The following is a 25,179-nucleotide window of genomic DNA, read 5'->3' on the forward strand; positions in this document are numbered from 1 at the left end:
TTAATAATATTCAACACATCAAAAATGGGCAAAAGATAACACAATTCAACAAAGAAGATATATAAATGTGTAATAAACACATGTTCAAGATCACTGTCATTAAGGAAATGCATATTAAAACTATAATGAAATATTTCAAACCCAGTACACTGTCCTTAAGAAAACAGACCACAACAAATGTTGGGAAAGATACAGAGGAATGGAACCCTTATACATTATGGTGCCAATGTAAAATGGTAGTACCACTTTGGAAAACAGTTTGGTAGTTTCTTGGAAAGTGAAATATAATATTCCCTACAACTCAGCAGTTTAACATCTAGATATCTACCCAAGAGAAATGAAATTGTACATATACATATACACAAAGACTTCAACGAAAATGTTTATAGCAGCATTATTCATAATAGCACAAACTGGAAACAACCTAAATGTCCATCAACTGGTGAATGATAGACAAAATGAGTTCTAGCCCTGTAGTGGAAAACTGTTCAGCAACAGAATGGAATAAAGTACTGATACAAGGTACATCTTAAATGTACTTCAAAAATATTATGGTAAGGAAAAGAAATCAGTCACAAGAAACCACATTTTATATAGTTCCACTTATTGTAATGTTCAGAAAAGTCAATTATATAGAGACAGAAAGTAGATTAGTAGTTGCCTAGAACTATAGATGGGAAGGAGGAGTAACTAAAAATGAGAATGAGGGAATTCACTGAGGGTGTTACAGGGCAACCTCAAAGTGAAATGGGTTGGCCTGACCATGGGCCCACACCTTGAAAGGGACTTATAATGCTTAAAAGGGACTTATAGTGGGACTCAACTCTAGGCACACACAAGATTAATAAAGGGTTTAATTACAAAAAGGGAAAGTGAAAAAAGGAATAACAAAGGGAAAGAGAGATAAATTGGTGAACATGTCCTACCAGTTCCACTGAGCTGGGAAGCCAAGAGCACAAAGAAAACCAGTGAAAACCCAAGGGACCCCTAAGGCCCACATGTCTGGTTATATAGCAAGCCTAGCTGTTTAACTCCACCCTGTTCCCAGCAATCCTCCCCTCAGTGGCAATGACATTATGGCATTTGTAGTCCTTGGTGTTTTGGATCTCTTGGGGAGGGCAGAGGCGTGAGGGGTGGAGTCCATAAAATCTGTCTTTGCTGAATTTGTTCAGGGCATCATTTCCCCCGCAACAAAGGAGGTAATATTCTAAAACCAACTATGGTAATGGTTGTGCCACTTGGTAAAATTGTTAAATACTGTTGAACTGTACAATTGAAATGGCTGAATTTCATGATATAATAAATATATCTCACTAAAGCTGTTAAAAAAATTCACTGATATAATGTATTAGGAAAATAGAGGCAACCTAAAGGTTCATATTAAGGAAACAGATTGAGTCAATTATGTGATTTATGTAACACAATGTTATATAACCACTAAAAAAACTGTTTTAAAGAGTATTTAAAGATACAAGAAATGGCATTAAATATTATGAGAATATATGAGGGCATGTTGAGTGAAGAAAACATACTACAAAGCTGTACATAAAGTATACTTTTGCTGCTGTTTTTTTAAATTTTTATTTATTTAAAAATATTTTTTTAAGATTCATTTCTTTTTATTTAAACAAGAACTGGGGTACAGTCCAGATGCGCAGGAGGGTGAGAGGATTCACCAGAGACAGAGTGGGGAACAGAACAGGCAGACTGTCGAAATACACTGCTGAGGGGAGCAGCAGGTGAGACAGGAGAGGTCTGCTGCGCCATGTGGGGCCCTCGCCGGCCGGCTGGGATCGAACCGGCACTGCAGAGGCTACGGACAGCTTCACAGAGCTGCGCTCAACTGCCTGCGCCACCAGGGGAGGCCCTTTTTTTAATTTTTAAAAGGGATTGAAAGGAAACATGAAAATATTAAGGTAAGTCCCTGACCAATAAGATTATCAGTGATAAATATTTTTCCTTACTTTTCTGTTTTTTAAATCCTATAAAATGAGTACTTAATTTTTTTATACCAGGAAAAAAATTACTCTTGTACATTTCATATAAGTATACATTGAATTTTCCTTTTAATAACCATAAGGCATATTTCTTTAAAGAAGACTTTACTCTTTACTCCTTAGGAGAGACAACAAGGAAACAAAAGAGACATTCTTCTGCCTATCTCATTATGCTTGTTGTCTGGGTAGAACATAATAAAAATATTTAAAAATTTGGAAATTGGTAACAAGAGGAATTACTCAAATGCACCTTTTCCTTTAGGCAAATGTCATGTTATTATTCAAGAAATGTACTTTCAGGCCTGCCTGGTGGCGCAAGGGTTAAGACAAAGCCTATGAAGCAATCTGCAGCCACTGCAGCATGAGTTTGATTTCTGGTCAGGAAGCTGACCCATATGGCACAGCAGACATCTCCTGTCTCATGCTCCCCCCCACCCAGCAATGTATTTCAGTCACTCCACCTGTTCTGCTCCCCACTCTGTCTCTGGTGAATCCTCTCAGCCCCTGTACCTCTGGCCTACACCCCAGTTCTTCTACAAATTAATAAATAAATCTTAAAAAAGAAAAAAGTAATGTACTTTCACCAGAAAAAGGCGTAACAGACATTTGAGTATCCCCCAAAGCACAAAATTTAAATAAGGTAGTTTATGTAGTCACTACTTTTTTAAAGTACCTACATTTTCTCTAATTATGTACCTATTAATCTAAAACACAGTGCCTACCCTTTTCATATTAATTTTTTTATCACCTCTCTGAGGTGATATCACCACAAACACAAACATCCCCTGAGAATCAATGCAATTTTAAAGAAAAACAAAAAAAAAAGAAAAACCCCTGCTTATTTTTGTTTACATTCATGAAGTCCACAAAAGATTTTTCTTTTGTTTTCATTTTTTTAAAGATTTATTTATTTATACAAGAACTGGGGTACAGACCAGAGGTGCGGGAAGGTGAGAGAGTTCACCAGAGACAGAGCAGGGAGCAGAACAGGCAGATGGACTGAAGACACTGCTGAGGGTATCAGCGGGCGAGGCAGGGGAAGTCTGTCCCGGCCAGGAATCGAACCCTCGCTTCAGAGACTGCGGACAGCTTCACAGTGCTGCGCTCAACCTGTTGTGCCATGGGGGAGGCCCTGTTTTCATTTTAATCCAGCTTTAGAGCCACCTGAATTTCTGGGTACAGTTCAGCTTGCCATTCTACTTTTTAAACCTGTTGTCTTCTGCAACCCATCTTATCCTCATATGCATATCTATGTCACTGTTAGACATTTAATTTTTCTTTAATAGACACAGTTAGCACGATGCCTTAAAATAAGCCTGTCTAATCAAAACTAAATGTTCTCACCACCATGTATCATATTCCTAAAATGCAAGTACTCTCTTCTCCATTGCTTCTTGCTACAAAAGACCTTGGCATGTACTTGGTAGAAAATGAGAAGGCAGTCAGGGCCACAACTGGCTTTCTAAGCACTTCCATGTTCTTCCTCTACATCCCCACTGTGTCCATCTTAGCAGTGGTCAGAATACCTGATTGCCTTTATAAAACGTGAGTCACTGGGATGACTAAAATCCCTCTGTTACTTCTCGCAAAAAATGAAGGTGATCATAGTGCACCTTTGTTCATAAAGTACTGCACTAAACAAACGTAAATGCAAAGTAACAGCAAATGCAAAGTTTTAGTATATATAGTCAGTGCTCAACAAACATGAGATAGCAGTTCTATTTGGGCCAGAAAAGAAAGCCAGGTCCTCTACAAAACCAGCACTTCAAAGTGACACTCAGGATTCCTCATGATCACCTTTGCAAAACATTATTTTCCATATCTCACACCAAACTGAATTTAAGATTGTTTCTTCCTTCAAGTTTCTGCATTGTGAGTTTCACATGGTATTTCGTTTCTCTTTCTCTGACCTTCTCCACTCCAAAGTCTACTTCCTTTAATGCAGAAGAGTGACTTTTAGTATCTTCTTTACAGAACAAAAGACATGCAGCTTCTCTTGTTCTTTCACTGCTTCACACGTGATGGAAGTCTCTATACTCCTTCCTAGACCTTGCAGAAATACTTCACTACAATGGTGTCCAGTTGATTCCTATCTCTCTGTACGTAACTATGATATATTTTTCTTGTTTTTCATAAGGATACTTTTTGATATTGACATGAGTGCCTGTGAGAACTCCAATCAAGTCAACTCAACAGAAATGTCACCCATGTGCAGGCTCTGTCCTAATTGCCCGAGACTCATATGACATACGATCTGTCTACTAAAAACAAGTGTGGGACACATAGGCTTACACCATGGCCTCCTCTTTCTGCCTACACATCTGGAGAGTGTCTCTGCTTGAGATGGTTAAAACACTACTTCTGGGCATAAAATAATCTGTAAGACTACCTATACCACCTTGCCATCCACCTCACTGGCATCAACTGAACACTTTTTGTCATTTAGTACAATAGAAATTTTACCAGAGACCTCAAAAGTCTCTTAATTGCAGATAGAATAGTCAACCATAACGTTAAAAGAAGAAAAAAAAATATGCTAAAGTCCTTGGTCCCTCTGTATTGTAAATATAATTCATTACTTAGTACCTCCAATAACAAACAAGGGAAAATGCAGAATTACTGATTTTTTTTATGAGTGGGACGCTAACAAATAACACAAGAGAAACAGCACAAAAGTAAAGATCATTCTGCTTTTAGTATGTCATTTCAAAATAGGATTGCTGAAGAGCAGCCTTGACTCATCCTCAGAAATAATGTCAAATCTGTCTTGATCTTAATTCACTGCCATGATCAAAATAATTCAGGTTAACTTGGGAAGATTATGAAAACTCTAAAGGTCATACTTAAAATACTTAGAGTTAAAAAAAAATTATGACGAATTTCATTTTAGTATTCAAAGTGACCACCAAAAAAAGATAAAGGAAATGTCAACAATCGTCATGTGCTGAGTGAAATGACCTTCCCTTGCATACCTGCCCGGATACTGCCTCCCCACCAGGCCATTTATGTATCTGATATAAATCTTCAACAAACACTTTCACCTTGACTTATACACTTCTTTAAATTCATTGCCTTTCTTCCTTCAACAAACATTTATTAAGCACCTGCTCTCAGCCAGCTTCTGACTAAACCAGGCAGTCAATGAAGAAAAACAGATTTATCTCCTGATTTTAGGTAGCTCACAGATTTAGGGTTGAGTTTCATTGTGATGGCTGATTTTATGTGTCATCTTGACTGAAACATAGGATCCCCAGTTCAAAAATTATTTCTGAGCAATTATTTCTATCAATTCAAATCAACATTTGAATTGATAGGCTGAGTTGCACCAAGTACCCTCTCCAAGGTGGGTGGAGATCATTCAATCCTTTTAGGGTCTTAACAGAACAAAAAGATAAAGGAATGGGGAATTCAAACTCTGACTGAGCTGAGACATCAGTATACCCTCAACTTGGTACTTTCATAATTGGCTCTCCAGTTCTTAAAACTATACCCTCCGCTTTCCTGGGTTTCTAGCTTAAAGACCGCAGGTGCTGAGACTTCTCAGCTTCCATAATTGTTTGATTCAATTCCTTATAATATATCATCAATATCTCTGTTTCTCTGGAGAACTCTGAAACATCAAACACACCCTACCCACCGGATTACACCATCTTGTTTGTGCTGTGAAGACAAACCTAGGTTCCAAGATCAGCAAATAGAAAAAAAACATAATTCCTCCTTTTCTTGCAATGTTTTCAAAACTTAATGCTCTATGATGATACCCACTAAAATGAACTAAAACTACTAGGCCGAATACTAGTAAGTTTTGATTTTGAATTTATATTTCATTTTGTATTTGGGTTTATTTTCTGGTGGGGAAGGGCTAGCAGTAAGGAGATCATAGGGAGTAAGAGATAAAATAAAGGTTATAAACATAAATTTTTCAAGAATAAATAAAATTTGGGCCTCCCCGGTGGCACAACGGGTTAAGTGCCGCACTATGAAGCAATCCGCAGCCTCTGCAGCACAGGTTCGATCCCCGGCCGGCCAGGGAGCAACCCACATGGTGCAGCAGACCTCTCCTGACTCGCCCACTGCACCCCTCAGCAGTGTACTTCAGTCAATCTGCCTGTTCTGTTCCCCACTCTGTCTCCAGTGAATCTTCTCACCCCCCCCACCGCATCTCTGCCTGTATCCCAGCTCCTGTATGCATAAATAAATAAACATTTTTTAAAAAGAATAAAATTTTACAAAATACATGTGATACTGAAAAAATCTAAAACCAAATTGTTAGCAAATTTTAAACTAAGAAAATACTTCTTGACATATTATTAACTGAAGGACTCTACTAAATTCTGCCATAAAGGAGAGTTCATTCACAAAAATGATTATTTCCTCTAAGCCAAATTTATTTCCATCTCTATTATTATTTCTAAATTTTAATTTTCAGTAGTTTTAAGTTTTAAAAGTTTACTCTGCATCCAGGATTACTTTTAGTGAAAATGGCTACATAATTGTCATTCTAAATTCAGAGTAGTAAATATCACCGCCCAATAACCACCACCCACCTCAAAAAAAAAAAAAAGCTTTAGAAAAAAAAAATTGGAAAATCTGCAATATTCATTTTGAACCTTTAGAAATAAAAACAAAATCAAGGGGATAACATGGCTGTATTCTAAAAACCGAAAAACAATTTTTTACCGTGAATCTAAAATCACAGGAAGAAAGGGTTTAGGTTGAGATTGTGGTGGTTTAATACCAGGTTCCCCATTGATTGTACCACAATGATGTTACCGTTCAGTAAAAGTATGGCTGCTAGTCCTCTGGTCCTCTGCTCAAAGACTAAGGCATCAGAAAAAGCCTGGCAAAGTTCAAAAGTGCTGATGTAATCACCACACAACTGGTAAGACCAAGAACCCAAAGGGAATTCACTTTGGGTCCAATGTCAATTGTACATGCAATGATCAGAATAGCAATTCCTGATTTCCTCTTAAACATAAAAATGTGGAAAACATACTAAATACTGCCATAATTATGTGAGTTTTTCCAATGTTATTATGCTTTACTCATTCCCACTTCTCACTTGATCTCAGTGAGTGAGACTAAGTGGCATGTACGTGCGCATACTTGTGTGTGTGTCCTCAATATACATTCAATAATGGCAAGAACCATTGCTTTAGAATGGCCCATATATACAGTCTATGGTTTATGAAATAAATGTGAAAATTCTTATATGCAGAATATTTATTTTATTAGAATTGAATAAACAGAATTTAAAATAGATTCTGGGAGGGACAGTGTTCAGTGAATAGTTCCCAGTCTCAAGTTTATATAAAAGAGAAAGTCCCTTCCTATAAGGGCCATAAACTAAATGGCTATCTTATATAATGTGGCTTTTGATATGAGTGTTCCCCCTCTATCCACTAAAAAATAATTACCAGAGATCTTTTCCTGGAACTTTATTCCAACCTAGAATCTAGAGCTCAGCAAAGACTTACTAGAATGAGATTCTAGGGAACGAATTTCAGAGATGGTTTCTATTCTGGTGCTGCCTGCTTCATGCAAGATAAGGAAAGTTTTAAAGTTTAAAAATCAGGGTGCAAAAGAAAAATTATTTCATAAAAAGAACATGAACATGGTAAATAGTAAAATATTAATTTTATGACATAATTATCACAGAAGAATGGAATAATTATCCAAAGGTAACCAAGTTGACTATATTATGTCTCATTTTTTTGTTTGATCTTGGCTTCATTTTATCACTGTATCTAAATTTGTATTACTAATCCACAGTAACGGGGTTCTGAGAGATATAAATGCTAAGGTTCTTATTAAATGCTAACTGTTCATTAAAACCACAGCTGCACCCACATATCTACACTATGAAGAGTTAAAAGAAAAAAGTTGAGTATATTATATGAAAAAAGAGAAAAACTAAATGTTTCTTAAGATGTTTACTAAGATGTTACCATCTGAAATAAGCATAGCAAAATTATTCCTTTCAAAAGTGACCTCCCCAGAAGAACCCTGCAGCTTGCCATCTTCAACTTGCTTTTGAGAGTATAAATAAAAGCAACACAGACCATGGGTAGCTTTTTAACTTCCCCTACTACAAGTTTATTTATTTATTTACTATAGGAAGAAGTATTTATTGGTGGGTATATATAAAGAAAGTATGGCTTTGAGGCTCCCCTGAGTGCAGGGCCTCCATTTGTTCAGGGGGCACAATTAAGGATGTATTTGACCTTCCAGTCATCGGGCATGACCTACTTTTCAGTTCTGTCTTCAAATTCACCCACCTTTAACTTGACAAAGCCCCAGTCTGGGGGGGGATGTGGATCTCCTGGAGGCCACAGAACTTGAACTTGGTCCTACACAGGGCCTTAGTCACAGCTCTTTGTACTCTGGAATTGTGTGGATATGACTGATGACTTGGTTAATGTATATTCTGACCACTGTGCTCTGGGGCTTTCCAAAGGCACCCATATATCTCTTCAGAGCCTAAGACTGGGAACAGCATAAAATCTGACACTGGAAAGGGCTATCTCCAAGGTTCCTTAGAGCAACCCTTACAAGCAGCACTTGGCAGAGGCTGCTGCTGGCAGACAGAGTATACCAGGCCTACTACTATTTAAAGGTAAGGCCCGGAAATCTGAAGCAACAGAAAACTAAATGTGACTGGCAGTGTCTTTCAAGCTCCATTATGAAACCAAATAATCTAAGGTACCTGCACTAACTTCTTAAAAACAGACTACAAAACTAAAGTACTAAATGACGGTAAGCAATGTTTAGGTCTCAGGAAGACAAAAGTGCTAATAACAACATCCAACACAGAATTTTCAGATTTATAAGCAAAGGAAAAGGACAAATTATAAAACTGGAATTAAGTAGAAAGCATGCATTTTGTTAGAGTATCTTCACACATTCATATTTCCTTTTTTTCCCATCAGCAAATACCCTACAGTGGTTAGTTAAGTTTGCATATTAACCTATTTAATAATGACATTGTATCCTTTACATGTCTATAATCTCACAAGCAAGTTTCTTTAGTATAGTCACATTTAAATTATTTGAGTTAGGATTACAGAACTCTCCCAAGAGGCAAGTTTGTGTGGTTAAAGGTGAACAAGAAATAAACTGCTCTGGGCTGAATAGAACAGAAAAAAAAAAAAAAGTACAAGTTATAATCCTAATCCTGGGGCTAAATGGATGAGGGAAAATAATCTCCCCAAAATATTTGTAGCTACAAACTAGCCCAGGTAAATAGAAAGTTCAAGCTAGTACTAGAAACAAAATATAGTTCCCCTCTATGGGAAATCACATTCAACTGAGGCCTCAAAGAATTACCATAGATAAATTCTGAGGAAATAAGCTGCTCAGAGTCAGATTTTGTAAAACCTCAAAATGATCAAAGCAACCTGAGTGACTGGGGAGAGAGGAGAGGAGGGAGAAACAGGTTCACCTTAAGACTTCAGTTATAAGTTATTAGATGGAAAAACAGAACAAATGGTCAAAATAATGAGCCAGAGACAAGCGCATATGAAAAAGGATCAAATACAGTTCTAGAAATGAAAAATACAATTGTATTAAAAATGAAATCAACTAAGTGGAATATTAGATACAGATGAAGTGAATTAATAAACTGAAATTGGAACATTTCCTAAGTATAATCAACAGAAAACAAGTTGGTAAGTCATAAAAGCTAAGTCAAAAAAGAGACGGGACAAATACTAACACAGAATGTGTAACAAGAATGCAATTGGAGTTCCAGAAGGTAATCACAAAATTAATAAAGAGAAAATATTCAAAAAGACAGTAAGCCAAAGTTTCATAATTCTTGAAAGATGAAGATGCCAGTCCTCAAGTCTATCCTATCTAATGTCAAGCAGGACTTTTTTAAAAAATCATACTTAAAAGCATCCATATTGGAACCTAGAAAGAAAAGGAGGGAATGAGGCAGAGAGAGAGAGAAAGGGAGAGGGAGGGAGAGAGAATATGTATATATTTAAGGAGAAGGAAAATACCTGATCATCTTTAAAAGATCTTAGAAGGAACCAGAGGGATAAGACAGATTTTCCCACAAAGGAAAAGAAATTAAATCGACAGTTTAATTCTCAATGGCAATAATTTATATTCAGAACACAATGGAATATGTGTTCAAAAATTTGGAGTTCAAAAAATGCAGAAAGAAAATAACGGTCAAAATAGAATTCAATGTTCACGGAGTTTCTGTTTCAAGTAAGAATGTGAAATAAAAGGACTGTCACACACTAACAAAAATCAATCTATCTCTTATCTCTCTCTTACACAGACATACATACCTACAGAAACACAATAAATGAAAATCAAAGGATGCACTTCAGGGGCAGAAAACAAATTATCCCTGATATACAAAAAGGAATGTTTAGAAAACATATTGACAAATACATGGCTAAATATAACCAATGTTGTATATAACAAATAAAAACAATGTCTAATTTACATGAGAAAAAAACAGGTTATAACTAAAGTACTCAAAGGCAATAACGCATAAGTTGGAAGTGAGTATTAAAAGAGTTAAAAAATTCTTAGGGGCTTCTCCCGTGGCGCAGAGGATTGAGTGCAGCGCTGTGAAGCTGTCTGCAGCCCCTGTGGTGCCAGTTCAATTCCCAGCCCGCCAGGGGGATACCCACATGGCATGGCAGACCTCTCCTGTCTCGCCCACTGCTCCCCTTAGCAGTGTATTTCAGTGAATCTGCCTGTTCTGCTCCCCACTGTCTCTGGTGAATCCCCTCAGACTCCCACACCTCTGGCTTGTACCCAATTCTTGTATGAATAAATGAATCTTTAAAAAAAAATTCCTAACTTATTTATTAAAAAAAAACTTAGGGATTTGCCTTTTTTTAAAAGGAGAGTGGATTAGTTTGCTAAGACTGTTTTAACAAAATAACATAGATAGGTGACTTTAACAACAGAAATTTATTTTTTCACAGTTCTGAAGGCTAGAAGAGCAAAATCAAGGTGTTGGCAGGGCTGGTTTCAATGAAGTCTCTCTTCCTTGCTTACAGATAGCTCCCTCTCACTGTGTCCTCACATAGCCTTTCCTCTGTGTACACACAGAGAAGACATCTCTGGTGTCTTCTATCTCCTCTTGTAAGGACACCACTCATAAGGGATTAGGACCTCCCCTGTATGACTTCATTTACCCTTAATTCCCTCCTTTTTTTGTTTGTTTTGTTGTGCTTTTTTTGAAAGATGTATTTTTATTTATTTATGCATACAAGAACTGGGGTGTAGGCCAGAGGTGTATGGGCTGAGAGGATTCATCAGAGACAGAGTGGGGAGAAGAACAAGCAGATCTACTTAAATACACTGCTGAGAGGAACAGCAGGGAATTCCCTCCTTTGAACCCATTCTCCAAATGTAGTCACATAAGGCTTTAGGGCTTCAACATATGAATTAATGGGGGTTGGGAAAAGGAACAGAAAGGAGGTATAATTCAGTCCTTAACAGAAGCCAAAGATACTGATTAACTTTTGGCTAGATAGAGATGAGTATGCACTGAAAACTGCCTTGGTAAACACTAGAAGAACAGATACAGACTTTATTATAGCCAGTTTCCTAAATAAAAATTATAAAAAATAGTCTTCAAAAATAAAAATAATAATGACAAGGAAAAATCAATCTTAAAAAGAAGGGAAGAAAGGAGACTAGAAGGACACAGGAAGCAGGAAAAAAATACATAATAGTATTATAAAAATAAATCAAAACATATCAATCTTAATTCTAAATACAAAGACTAAACTCTCCAATTAAAAGTAAAGATCCAGGGCCTCCCTGGTGGTGCAAGGGGTTAAGTCTCAGTACTATGAATTTACCAGAAGCCACTACAGCACAAGATCAATCCCTGCAAGGGAGCTAATCCACATGGCACAGTGGACCTCTTCTGTCTTGTCACTGCTTCCCTCAGAGGTGTATTTCAGTAGATCTGCCTGTTCTGCTACCCACTCGATCTCTGGTGAATCCTCTCATCTTCACACCTCTGGCCTGTACCCCAGTTCTTCTACTTAAAAAAATAAATAAAATCTTAAAAAAAAAAAGCAAAGATCCAGCTATGTTATTTACAAGAGATGTATCTAAAAACATAAGAGCATAGATCCAATTTGAAAGTCAAAGAATAGAGAAAAATATATCAGTAGAAACACTATCTAAAGCGATCCCTATATTGTTTTATTAATACAAAGAAAAAAGACATCAAACAGCACTGTTAGAGATTTAGGTGATTATGTATATTAAAAGTTTTATTTACCAAAGGTTATTCAAAAATCTAATGTTAAATGCACTTAATAACAAACCTCAAAACACAAGAAGCAAAAGGTGAATTATCTAAATGAAATTGACAAACCCATCACTGTAATTTCTCAGTAACTGAATGATCAAATAGACAAAACCATCAATAAGGATAAAGAACATTTAAATAGCACCATTAACATTTCCTCTTAGAGATACACATGGAACATTGTACCCAAAGACTGGAGAATAAAATAATTTTCAAGCTACATATAGAGTAATAAAAAGAGAACACTTGCCCTAGCCCAGAAAACTAACCTCAGCAACTTGTATGACACAGACCACCTGCTCTGACCATATCACAAGCAGGTTAGAAATCAACAATAATAAAATGTGTATGGAAATTAGAAGACAATAATTCAGGATCAAAGAAATCACAGCAAATATTTAGAACCGTATCAACACAAAGATACCACATAAAAACTTCAGATAAGCAGTCAAAGTCTCAAATTATGGGAAATTTACTGTCATCTTGTGAAATCAGACTCATAATTTAATGAGCTAAGCATCCAATCTAAGGAATTAGAATAACAGTAGAATAAACCTAAAAACATGGAGGAAAATAAAAGAGCAAAAATGAAAAAGTTATAAAATAAGCACTTATTAGAAATGACCAGCAAAGCAAAAAGTTGTTTTTTTGAGCAGAGTAAGAGAAATACATCTCAAGATTGAAGAGAGACACAAATTAGCAATGTGAGGAGTTGAAAAAATAAATGGGACATTTCACAGATAAAGTAGTGACTAAAGAGATCAAAGGATATCATGGGAACCTTATGCTTATACTTTTGAAAACTGACATACAATGACAAATACCCCTTAACAGTATATTTGACCAAGTGTCATTTTTAGAAATTAAAATATTTTTTTCTTTTGATTTTTCTGCTTGTTTGGAACTCCTAAATCTTTTATAATGAACACATATCACCTCCATATTAAGAAAAATATATATTATTTTATAATAATATATTATTAATATTATTTATATTATTAATTATATTATTAATAATATATAAGAATAAAGACTTAGAAGCTTACAATAGCAACTATATGTAAAATACATAGAACCAAAAAGGAGGCGCTACCACCATCATTACTCTGTTAAACAGGCACATATTTACCAAGACCTATCATGGAAAATGGGGGAACTTTAAATTCAAAATTCATATATATCATCAAAGAATACAGTAATTCAAAAGAAGAGACCCTTCAAACATTGAAGCAATCTGTGGGAATGAACTAAAAGACTTAAAGAACACTTTCTGCTAGTGCTGGACAGTTGGTGTGAGGGTAATCAAAAAGGAGCAAGAAGGCAGACTACTTCATATACAGCCTGAAAGAATTGAAAAAAAAAAAAAATGAGCTACAATGATGAAAAGAATGTATTTTGTTAGAAGTCTACTTAGGTAAACATTCTTCCCTCTGGAAGGCAATGGATGCAATGCCTGAAAGAGCCCCTTTCTACTCCAACTCCCTTTGAATGTGTATCTGCACAGGACCTTCTTAGAGGAAAAAACCTGCAACAGACACTCCCAGTCAGGCACTGTGCCAAACACCTAGCACGGATGTTAACTAATTCTTCAGTAATTTTCAGTTAAAATACTTACTCTCATCCAAACCTCAAGCATCTTTTAAAAGCCTGCAAATGTTCTTTCTCTAAAATTACGGATGCATTTGCTTTTGTTTTCAAAAAAGAAGGAAGTGATGGCACCTCCCTTTGAAAGGTAACATCTAAAATAAAGAATCAAATCCTCAAATCCCTTCTGCACCACAATGCCTGCAAATGTTCTTTCTCTAAAATTACTGATGCATTTTCTTTTGTTTTTAAAAAAGAAGGAAGTGATGGCATCTTCCTTTGAAAGGTAACATCTAAAATAAAGAATCAAATCCCTTCTACACCACCTCCCCAAAGCAGATCCTTTAGAAGTGATAAACCTAACATGCTCAATTTAGATTAAAAAAATCCCCAGCCAGATATATGGTACCTGGCATATATGTTAATAGGCTTACTCTTAGATTATTTTCAGTTGAAATCCTTGTATCATTATAAGCTTTACATTGCTTTTTGGGGTTTCAACCAAAACTTCTTAGTCAACTTCTTCTGTCGACTGAACAAGCCCAATCTGTATCATTAAGCATTTGAAAATCACTGTAGTCAATTATTTTTATTAATTTTAACAGGTGACTGCTAGATTACCTTCCTAATTGTAAATATACTCTCTTTTGCCCCAAACCTGACAGCTTTGTCAAAATACAACGCTCTCAACTCATTACATTTGTAATAAACATGAGTGAGATTTCCAATATATTAACCTAGAGTTTCATGCTTAAGATTTCTGAATCTTCTGTTACACAAACGGAAACAAATTGCTTTTACCAATCTTGTTCATATTTACTGACATAGAGGCTAAAGGGACTTTATCCTATGTGTCAAACTCAAAGTCTGAAACAGCTTGCTGTCAACCTCAGAAATCATTTTTTATAAGCATGGCACATTGCCTCAAGCCAACTAAACAACACTAAAGCATGTTGGGCTGCCCACACTGCAAATTATTTGGAATGTTCTCCATGTTTTGTGGTTGTAAAAGTACCTATTTTGTGGATCATCTAGTTCATATTAGGACCACATCTGACATTTTTTTTAAATGAGTTTCATATTTTAGTGTATAGTTAAAAAGCTAAAAATAACAACTGCTAAAAATAACAATCCAGGTCAAACAAAGTAATAACTAATACCTACTATCATTAAATAGCTAATCAGTTTGAATTTTCAATCACATTATATGTATCATAATTTGCCCTAGTAGTTGTGCATCCAGAAATTACTAGGCTAGAGAGATACAGTGCAGCATTTACTCCAGAAAAGGGATCTCAGTCCAGAAACACTGCCCTGGTAGGACCACATCTGACCTTCATGAAAAATTCTCAGGAATGGGCCTCCCTGGTGGCACAGGCAGTTGCACACTGCACTGTGAAGCTGTGCACTGTGAAGCTGTCTGCAGCCTCTGCAGAGCAGATTAGATCCCCGCCCGCCCAGGAGAAACCCACATGGCACAGCAGACCTCTCCTGTCTAGCTGGTTGCTCCCCTCTGCAGTGTATTTCATCAGTCTGCCTGTTCTGTTCCCCGCTCTGTCTCTGGTGAATCTTCTCACCCTCCCGCAAATCTGGCTTGTACCACAGTTCTTGTATAAATAAATAAATCTTAAAAAAAAATTCTCAGGAAGCTGAAACTATAATTGACCAACATCCCATCAGTTCTGAAAGTCTGTGATCTCAGGCTCAATAGTCAAACATTTCAAATGTTATTTTTTGAAAGGTTAAAAAAAAAACCCACAAACTCTGTGGCATGTTACTGTCTGTTTCAAGTAAACTCTAAGAACTCACCCTAAATACAAGCCATAATTGTAAAAGAAGGAAAAAATTGCTACATTCAACAAAGAACATGTGTAGCAAATATAAGTATATTTCTAGTAAATGCCAAGCAAACTAAGCAGAAGTCAGTCTAAAAAATTTCATTTCATCTCTAATTTTATACATATGCTGAAACATAGCAGCTTCAGCTATGTAATATAAGACATATACCAAAGTTCTGCTTGTGGTATTTATTACAGGTATCATTTATAGGTATTATTTTCCCAAGCATTAATGTATACCTCTTCCAAATCAAACACTAAGATAACATTTCACAAACTGGATTACCAAAAAGTTGGCCTTCCATTCGTTTGTGGTCTACTCTTTGAGTACCAAACCTATAGGCAGTGCCCTGAAGTTCATTTTTGTAGTGTTAAAAAAAGGAAACACTATATTTACAATTAAAATTTTATCTAAGGATTCCTCTTATTGAAGCTTAGGAACTTTCTGATTTAATCATCCATTAATGGGCTAATTCAGTTCACTTTGATAAATATGTAGTTCGGATCACTGGCATATGGCCCCTTTATCCAAGCCTGGTAAGAACATGTTGGAAAACATTATTTTTTAACTTAACTGATATTGATGAAAATCCTGAAGAGACGACAAGCCTCAGCAGGAACTATTTTTAGTTTCTAATCTTTTAGAACTGCTGTGCTTAAAGTATGTTTATTATCAAGCACCTGAACAATTTTCTTTGCTATAAATATACAGATGCATTTATCTACATACAATATATATCATATATAAATATATGTGGGTATGTAGAGAGAGAGAGATTGTACTTTATGATATAAGTGATACATTTAATTTCAAAAAGAATCATTTAGGGCCTCCCAGGTGGCGCAGCAGTTGAGCGCTGGGCTGCGAAGCTGCCCACAGCCTCTGCAGCACCAGTTTGATCCCCAGCCGCCGGCAAGGGTCCCACATGGTGCGCAGACCTCTCCTGCCGCCCGCTGCTCCCCTCAGCAGTGTACTTAGACAGTCTGCCTGTTCTGTTCCCTGCTCTGGCTCTGGTTTATTCTCTCACCCTCCCGTGCTTCTGAATGTACTCAGTGCTTGTATAAAATAAATAAATAAATCTTAAAAAAAAAAAAAATCATTCATAATCATCTCCAAATAAACCACATATAGAATCTCTAGGAACTCTTTATTAATAAGTACAATTCTAGGAAATAAGCTGCATCTACCTTAGAACCCCAAATTATTTTGGAATGTGTACTTTCTTGCCTGGAGTCCAACAACCTTAAGGCAAAATAGTAATTACAGTCAGGACTTTAAGTATGTGACATTTTCTAAGCAAATTCTTTTTCTTGAATGTTCAGTTTGCCACAAATTTTCAGAAAATGTCTAAGATGGTGAGTTATTTTTATTTTAAGTTTTGATCCTGGCATATTTGACAACAGAGTGACAAAATTATGCTCAGGGATAAAAATCTATCTCCCAAACAAAATGTTGTAATATAAATGGTTACTTTGTAATAATTTTCTTTCAAAACTTCCCCACTGTAATAAATAAGACTCCACAATATTCTCTGTCCTTTCTGGTAGTATATGTTTCACTCATAAAATTTTATGTAAATCATATGCCTGAGAATTTAAATACTTCAAGATACTGTTTAAAGAAGCTCCTACATTCTATATTTATTTTTTCAAAATAATCTGGATGATGTAGTCATTTATGTCACTAAAATTCTGGCTATGCAACACTTCACAAAACATAGGGACTTCTAATCAGCGCTTTTGATTTGTAAGTGAAATCAAATGGTACACAATGTGAGTGGAGAAGATGGAAAGCAGGAACAGAAAGGTGCAGTGGAAACCTGGGAGTGTGAGAAATCTGGCTTCCTTCATCCACAGGACCACATGAAAAAACGAACTTACCCATTTGTGCAATAAATGTACTTATATATTAGGAGTCATCCAATAATTACATGTATTACATACCTCATTCCAGAGTAAAACCATCTGAAGCAATGTTGGACTGACTATACATGAAACGTCTGGTTTTATTTATGATTCTTAGAAATACTACTCCTAAAATTAGTTGGAGCCTTCTAAGTCTAGGGCATAATGAAAACCAAATCCACCAATAAACAAAGATAAAATGGTTAAAACTTAATCCTGCCTACTGATAAACTGCATCCTACTATGGGGATTACCTGTATTTTTTTTTTTTTTTTTTTTTTTTTTTTTTTTGAGTGTGAGACTCCAAATGTTTCATCAGGGACGAAACGATCTCTTTGAAAATTTGGGTCATCCCTGAGGGGGGTAGGGTAAAGTCACTGAATGTACATGGGGTGGGGGGTTTTCTTTTAGTGCCCTGAGCCTCCGTATATTTTTTTTCTTTAAAAAAAAAAAAAAAGAATGTTTCCCAAAGGGGACGGGGAAGGAGGACTCAAATCAGGACGACGCTGAAATAAATCTCCCAAGGCTGAAAGACAGACACACAGCGCCGCAAGCTCACCCACATGGAAGAGGCAAGCTCTGGGAACTGCTGGGGCTCGCCAGGAGCCTTCCAACTTGGGCAAATCGGGTGAATTTCACCCCTCAAGAGTGACGCGACCACATTGCAAAAGTTCAAGAGGATTCTACCCCCTTCCTCTCACTCCTGGCCCAGAGCCCCTCCAGGAGAGCCCCCGCAGCGAACAACTGGCGTGGTGGGGTGCCAACCTGCAGCCGACGGGTTTCCTAGAAGGCCTCACAGCGCCAGCGGGCAGGGAATGGGGGAACAGGGGGTGTCGGGGGGCTAGGCCAGGCGGCACCCGGGGAAACCGAGTCCCGGCCGGGCCCCCACCCCGTCTGGGGCCGGCTGCAGAAATAAGTCAGATCCAGCCGCAAATATCTTCGCGAAAATCCAAGCGTCTCCCACACAACTTCGGGGGCCCCCTGCCTTCTTCTCCGCCACACCTTCTTCCCGCCCAGCCGCACACCCTCCCCAGCGCCGAGGCTCAAAGCGCCCCGCCGCGGGCGGCTACCTGTCCCGGGGGCCGAGGACCCCAAGTCTCACCTCATACAAAGGGGTGCGCGCGGGCGCCCGCAGAAGAGCTCGGGGAGCATGGCCCCCGCCAGTCCCTCCCGGAACTTTCCTGACATCGCCCTCCGCGCCCCCGCGGCAGAAGCCCCGCTTGGAGGCGGCGGACGCGGCGGCACAGGAGGCGCAGGCAGCGGAGCTGGGGAGAAAGTGAGGCGCACGGTCGCCCAGCGCCGCCGCCGCCCGACCAGCCGAGGGGTGCCCGCCCCCAGGGTAAGCAAAGCTCCCTCTTAAAGGCGCCCGCCGAATTTTCGGACGGGAGGGGGAGGAAGAGCCAGGGGGAGGGGCAAGGCAAGAGGGAGGGGTAAATATTTTAAGAAAATAGCTTTGGGGTTTTTTTTTTTTATTTTTGTTGGTATCTGTTGATACCAACAGATAAGTAGCACCATTTTATAAAGCAATGACCTGATTCCACTATCCACACGTGAATTCAGTCCCATTATAGTCAAACCAAATATAAAGGAAATTACATTCATGGGTGAAACAAAATTGCATAGGCCAAAATGCTGTCTAATAAAATTCTATAGTCACAAACTTTTAATTGAACACAAGTGGGGCCTCCCTGGTGGTGCAGGGGGTTGAGACGCAGCCTATGAAGTTATCCGCAGGCACTGCAGCACGAGTTCGATCCCCGGTCAGGGAGAGACCCACATGGCGCAGCAGACCTCTCCTGACTCGCCCGCTGCTTCCCTCAGCAGTGTATTTCAGTCAGTCTATCTGTTCTGTTCCCCACTCTGTCTCTGGTGAATCCTCTCACCCTCTCACACCTCTGGCCTAAACTCCAGTTTTTGTATGCATAAATACTTTTTTTCAAAAAAAAAGATTTTTTTTTATTATTTATACAAGAGCTGGGGTACAGGCCAGATGCGGGGAAGGGTGAGAGGATTCACCAGAGACAGAGCGGGGAACAGAACAGGCAAACTGACTTGGAAAGACCATTAAAGGCAAAGCCTAAACAAAATTCTACATCTTATTCTTAGAAGCTGAACTTCATGATAATAAAAATACAAACAATGTCAGTACCTAATGATAATGAAGAGAGTTGAGAACTAAACTGAAATGTTACAGCCAAAAATCAAAACAATTTGCTGTCAGATCAGTGAGATCAGCCTTCAGAGGTAGGTCATAAAGCCCCACCGTTTTGCATTTTGTCTCCTTATGTATTATCCATACATCATTTTTCCCAGCTTAGATTTTTTTTAAAAGGATATCACTATTTTTTTAAGATTTATTTATTTATTTATCTATTTGTTTGTTTGTTTGTTTATTTATTTATACAAGAACCAGGGTACAGGCCAGATGTGCGGGAGGGTGAGAGGACTCACTAGAGACAGAGCAGGGAACAGAACAGGCAGACTGACAAAATACACTGCTGAGGGGAGCAGCAGGTGAGACAGGAGAGGTCTGCTGTGCCATGTGGGAATCTCACCGGCTGGTCAGGATCGAACCTGCACTGCAGAGGCTGCAGACAGCCCCACAGCGCAGCGCTCTATTGCCTGCACCACTAGGGGAGGCCCCAGCTTAGATGTTAAGCTTCTAAACACTTCTAGATTCCATGTCTCTAATGGCTGCTCTCAGCTGCTAGTTTGGTTTCCATCAGCTGACTTCCCCACAGCATAATTACACAAAGGTCTCCTTTCGGGTCTGGGAGTTCCAGAGCACATGATGCCACAGAAGGGCCAGGCATCAGCTGGGGGTCAAATGAAATGGGCATTCAGCTCGGATCTCCCCTCATCAGGTCTTCAGAGGACCCAGGACACCAGGGACATTTTGCTGATGCGGAACTAAAGTAAAGGACTTAGTAGTCAATCACACCTGCCCTTGCAATGGATTGTAACACAGCGGGTTAATTACAACACACAAAAGTTATAAAGAAAAAAAGAGGAAGGGAAACGGAACAAGTAGAGAAGTATTGCTCCCTGGAGCCACCATTAGGAATAGCCCTGGCTGCTGCTAAACTGGTCCTTTTCTGGCTGCTCAACTTACTCTAGTCAGGTCTAGTCGCACCTCTACCTGGACAAGGACACTGAGGGTAGGAAAGGCAGGGCTTCAGACCCCACATGGGGTACCACCTTGGCTGTCCTCGTCCTTGGCTTGCACATCACCTCAATCCATGGAGACTTACCCCATTCCTAAATGCCTGCATCCCTTTTAGGGTCACAGTTTCCCCCTCACAATGCGGCAAAGCCCGTCCCAGAGCCCCCAAAGGAAAGGTATGCTGGACTGCACATTAAAACTGTGTTTCCTGGGCCTCCCTGGTGGCGCAGGCGGTTGAGCGCCGCACTGTGAAGCTGTCCACAGCCTCTGCAGTGCGGGTTTGATCCTGGCCGACTGGTGAGAATCCCACATGGCGCGGTGGACCTCTCCTGTCTCTCCCGCTGCTCCCCTCAGCAGTGTATGTTGTCGGTCTGCCTGTTCTGCTCCCCGCTCTGTCTCTGGTGAATACCCTCCCACGCATCTGGCCTGTACCCTGGTTCTTGTATAAAAACAAATAAATCTTAAAAAAAAAAAATCTTTAAAAAAAAAAACCACACACACAAAACTGTGTTTCCTCTCCTGTTTTCTGGAATTCTTCCTTCAGATCCAACACAGTGATGAAGGTCTTCCTCAGGAGTGCAGGAAACCGATTAAAGACCAGTGGCCTCTAGACTGACCCCTGAAGTTGTCACAAGATTTGCTAATGGCCTTGCTTTTATCCTGTTCCCTCTTCTCTTCCAATGGCCAGTTGCCAAGTGATCTCCACCTGGATTTCTTGAACTGCTGACATTCATCAACAAATACTGGCTATAAAGAGTCAAATAGAATGGAGGATGTCCTCTCTCCCCCAAAACATACTGCCAAAAGATCTAAATGATACTGAGAAAAGCTGATTTCAAGTGACAGGAGATAATGTTTTTCCAGCTATCGTCAACATTTGTGATCACTGCTGAGACCACAGTGGGGTAAACCCAGTGCGTGAATGCCCTGGAGATACACAGTATCAGCAGCTATCTTCACCCTAGGAGTAAACCACAATAACAGTGGGCATGAACCAAAAATGAATTGTTTTTTTTTTTCCTCATGGCTCCAACTTCTTGCATCTTACCTGTAGGGCCTCACTAGAGTGCTGTGTCATTTGTACCCTGCAATGTCCTCTGGCTGATTTGGAGGTAGACAGACAATTCAGGTGAAGATGGAACCTGGTCTCCAAAGTTGGTGGAGAAGGCAGGATGAGAGGAAGTGGTGTTTTCTAATTTACACAAAAGCACTTGCATTAGTAGCTTGAAACTAGACCTCAGTTCCTCCTCTCCTGCCACCTGCAGCTGTGATGTAGCACCCATTTTGACTTGTAGAAGTAGAGAGCAGGTGACAATATGCAAAAGATTGGAAAACTAGTTGCCAAATGGAGAGAAAATAAGTCTCCTTGGGTTCTATAAAAGCAAGAGACATGATCCTGCCTGGACATGGCAGAGGAATTTAGCAGTAAGCAAGAATGAAGAGATCCTGGTTTTATAATAAACTCTATATTGCCAGGATAGTTTTATGTAATAGGTACCCAACTCAAACTAACTTAAGAAAACTTATAGTGAATGGGCTAGAATTTATTGCCTCACAAGCTTATAAATTCCAAAAGTAGAGCTGGCAAAAAACATGAGGTTTGTTTTTAAAAGTCCTTTTCTTCCTCCAGATGCTCCAAGAACATCAGGACTCAGTTTCTCTCATTTGGCTGTGCTTTTAATGTATCTGTTTTATTTTCTTTTCAAGGCCTAGACCTATAGTTCCAGGCTTACATCCAATCTCCTTAGTAACTGATCCCATTAGTAAGAGAACAGGCCATGGAATGAGTCTGACTGGACCCCCTTGGATTGTGTGCCATCTTGAATGAATCACTGTAACCATGGTTTGGAATATACACTGCCAGTTTAGGTCATTTGTCTTTGTCTTAAAAATGTAAGTGGCAGATTTACTGCCTCCTTTCCACCCCACCAATGCACATCCAAATCATAATGACTGAGTGGGAGAGAGGAGATTCCCCAAAGGAAAACAGTGTTGTTAATAAAGAAGAAATGAATTAGGTAGAGACCATAGATGACCAATTACCCACAGTCTCCCATTCCCCAATGTGTGTGCGCGCACACACACACACATTATACCATCACTACCACAACAACCAAAGAGATTCACTATCCTTCTGACTCCTATGCCAGCAGCCCCTCGTCAGGGGACTGTAAGTAATTGATCCAGGCTCATCATTGACATCAGAAAGTCACTGGGAAAGTCCTCAGTGATGTTAGACAAATCTCCTGCAAGCAAACAATAAATGTGGGCCTTATATGAACTGTATTCAATACTTTTTATCCTAAACCATGATAACTCTACCTTCACACACCTCTAACCCCACATTCACTGTTATGCTTTGTGATATTACATAATCAATTCAACTTGATAAGATTCCATGGAAATTTCTTGTTCTATATATAGTCACTCAACTTGAAAAGGAAATGCAGCCTGTGAGTAATCCCATTTCAGTATCCCAGTGACACAGGACCTGACTTCATTTTCAAACTCCAATATATTCTTCTTTATCTTTTGCAGAGATAGCACAGAGGAGTTTTATATTTTGCTTGACAAAAATGCCAATGTTTCAGCCTTTTGTCTTCCCACACAAGAATTTTTCTTGTAGTTGCTAATAAAAAATGTTAAGTAATTTGTTTCTTACCTTCTGCTTTCATAGAAGTCTTTATATATAACAAAAGTAGATATAAAACTGGAAGAGATTTTAGAATTAAACTAAAAATGCATTTTTATTTCAGGGATGAAGACAGGAAAGCTCAGAAATGGATTTATCTAGGGTTACATAACTGTTTTTAGCACCTGTCATGTGCTCAGCTCTGTGCTAGACATTTCAAAAACTACAAAAGCAAAAGCATAGAATATGGTCACTATCCTCAAATAGATTAAATTTAGTCAAAGAGATTTAACCATTTAAGATATGAGACAATCACAGAGCATCATAGCATATATCATTTAGTGTAAAGATATGTGATGAGTGCTGTGTTGTAACTACAGACATTGAAATAAGAGGTAATATGAACTAGAATAGTATGAGAAGCACAATTTAGCCAGAAACTAACTGGATGGACTAGCAAAAATGCAGAGAAAAAAGAATGGGCTTTCCAGGTGAGAAAACAAAGGGAAGAGATGGGGAAAGTGAGGAGGTATTGGTAGAGAAAAGGTCTTGCCATGTGTTAGAACAGAAAGAAGATCTGTACTGTCATGATTCAGAAGCGTGTTTCAAACTGCAAGTGATGAAAATTTTTAGTGGGTTTTGAACCAGTATTTGCTTAATTAAATAAAATAAACATCAGAGTGCATCATAATATTAAGAGTTATTCATTAAACTTGCATTTTATTATGTGTTCTCAGTTATGGTTTAAATTTCTTTTTTTTTTTTTAAAGATTTATTTATTTATATAAGAACCAGGGTACAGGACAGATGTGCAGGAGGGTGAGAGGATTCACCAGAGACAGAACGGGGAACAGAACAGGCAGACTGACTGAAATATACTGCTGAAGGGAGCAGCAGGCAAGACAGGAGAGGTCTGATGCACATGTGGGTATCTCGCTAGCTGGCTGGCATTGAACCCACACTGAAGACGTGGCGCACAGCTTCACAGCACTGTGCTCAACTGCCTGTGTCACCAGGGAGGCCCAGTTATGGTTTAAATTTCATGTCTTACTTTAGGTCATGTTCAAAACAGTTCAAAAGTCAGAGGGACTGGATGAGAAACTGTTTTGCAGCAAAACATTAAGCAAAGAACACCTTTCAATTCCTTGCGTGCAAGAGATTTTCAGCACAGATCTCTGCACAAAGTAAGACCTATAAAATGGTATCTCTTGGGGCCTCCCTGGTGGTGCAAGTGGTTAAGACACAGCACTATGAAGCTATCCGCAACCACTGCAGCACGAGTTCCATCCCTAGCCAGGGAGGTGACCCAAATGGCACAGCAGACCTCTCCTGACTTGCCCGCTGCTCCCCTCAGCAGTGTATTTCAGTCAATCTGCCTGTTCTGCTCCCCCCTCTGTCTCTGGTGAATCCTCTCACCCTCCACACCTCTGGCCTGTACCCCAGAACTTGTATGCATACATAAATAAATCTTTAAAAAAATTAAAATAAATAAAATGGTATCTCTTACTTGCTGGCAGATTGGATAGTTTTCAACACTCACAGTATATTAGAATCACTTGAACTTTTTAAAAAATACAGTGAATGTCTGGGTTCCACCCTCAGAGACCCAGACTCAGTTCTGGGGTAGAGATTGGGCAGCCCTGAGTTTAAAAGATGCCCAGGGGTTACCATGACTGGGAACCCCTGAGCTGGACCCATAGCAGAACACATCTAGCACCTGAAAAGTGTGAGGATACACTGTCTCTTCAGTAGGCACATTGACC

The 25,179-nt window shown here is 38.8% G+C and overlaps 1 protein-coding gene across 2 annotated transcripts in view; it reads right to left on the bottom strand.

Annotated features, from left to right (window-relative positions):
• Positions 1–25,179, bottom strand: part of GPR63 (G protein-coupled receptor 63) — a 61,586-nt gene that overhangs the window by 21,933 nt on the left and 14,474 nt on the right. Inside the window, exon 1 of one of the 2 annotated variants that reach the window (XM_037520126.2) lies at positions 18,724–18,858. The exons of the other annotated variant lie outside the window; for it this stretch is intronic. The gene's annotated coding sequence lies outside the window, so the exon portion shown is untranslated. Of the gene's footprint in view, positions 1–18,723; positions 18,859–25,179 lie in introns of those variants that run through there. 2 annotated transcript variants of the gene reach the window in all.

This window comes from Talpa occidentalis, unplaced genomic scaffold, assembly GCF_014898055.3.
Source record: "Talpa occidentalis isolate TD23 unplaced genomic scaffold, MPIMG_talOcc4v2.1 talOcc4.2, whole genome shotgun sequence".
NCBI classification, from domain to species: domain Eukaryota; kingdom Metazoa; phylum Chordata; class Mammalia; order Eulipotyphla; family Talpidae; genus Talpa; species Talpa occidentalis.